At 47.6% G+C, this 630-nt stretch overlaps 1 non-coding gene across 1 annotated transcript; it reads right to left on the bottom strand.

Moving 5' to 3' along the window:
• Nucleotides 1–249: 249 nt before the first annotated feature.
• Nucleotides 250–369, bottom strand: LOC138141092 (5S ribosomal RNA). Its single transcript, XR_011162983.1, has one exon. It is a non-coding gene; the product is annotated as a 5S ribosomal RNA (ribosomal RNA).
• Between the last annotated feature and the right edge of the window lie 261 nt (nucleotides 370–630).

Raw genomic sequence — 630 nt, forward strand, 5'->3', positions numbered from 1 at the left:
GTCCAAGTGCTGACCGCTGCCCGCGTGGCTTACCTTCGGTGATCGAACGACAACCTTTACCGTTTGACGAGTTTTTATTCTGCAATTGTTTACAATTAATCGACAAAAAAAATTGTTTTCTTAATTATCTAGTACTTAAAGCTATGAATCTACATTATACGGGTCTGTGCATGTTTCCGAATACCTGCACGAAAAACAAATCGGTTCGGTGGTTGCTATGGATTTCAAAAAAAAACAAAAAGTGTTGGGGGGCAACGGCACGCGGTGTTCCCAAGCGGTCACCCATCCAAGTACTGACCGCGCCCGACGTTGCTTAACTTCGGTGATCGGACGAGAACCGGTGCTTTTCAACGTGGTATGGCCGTTGCCGTGGTGTTTAGGTGTGATCGTTGGTGTAAAATATATTGCTTTTAACATTCCGATGCACGAATATGAACATCAAAACGCGATGCGTTTCGTTTCCGTATGCACTTACCCTCTGACGACCGACGTCGGACCGAACTAACGGGAAATCCCACAACAACCACCACGTCACGCTCTAACGACAAGAGAGACTACTAGACGGACTGGCGATCTCCCGCGTCGCACATTTTTCGACCGCCGGCGGCGGTGGAAAATCCAGAATTTCAC

The sequence above is a fragment of the Tenebrio molitor genome, unplaced genomic scaffold (assembly GCF_963966145.1).
Source record: "Tenebrio molitor unplaced genomic scaffold, icTenMoli1.1 SCAFFOLD_896, whole genome shotgun sequence".
NCBI lineage: Eukaryota > Metazoa > Arthropoda > Insecta > Coleoptera > Tenebrionidae > Tenebrio > Tenebrio molitor.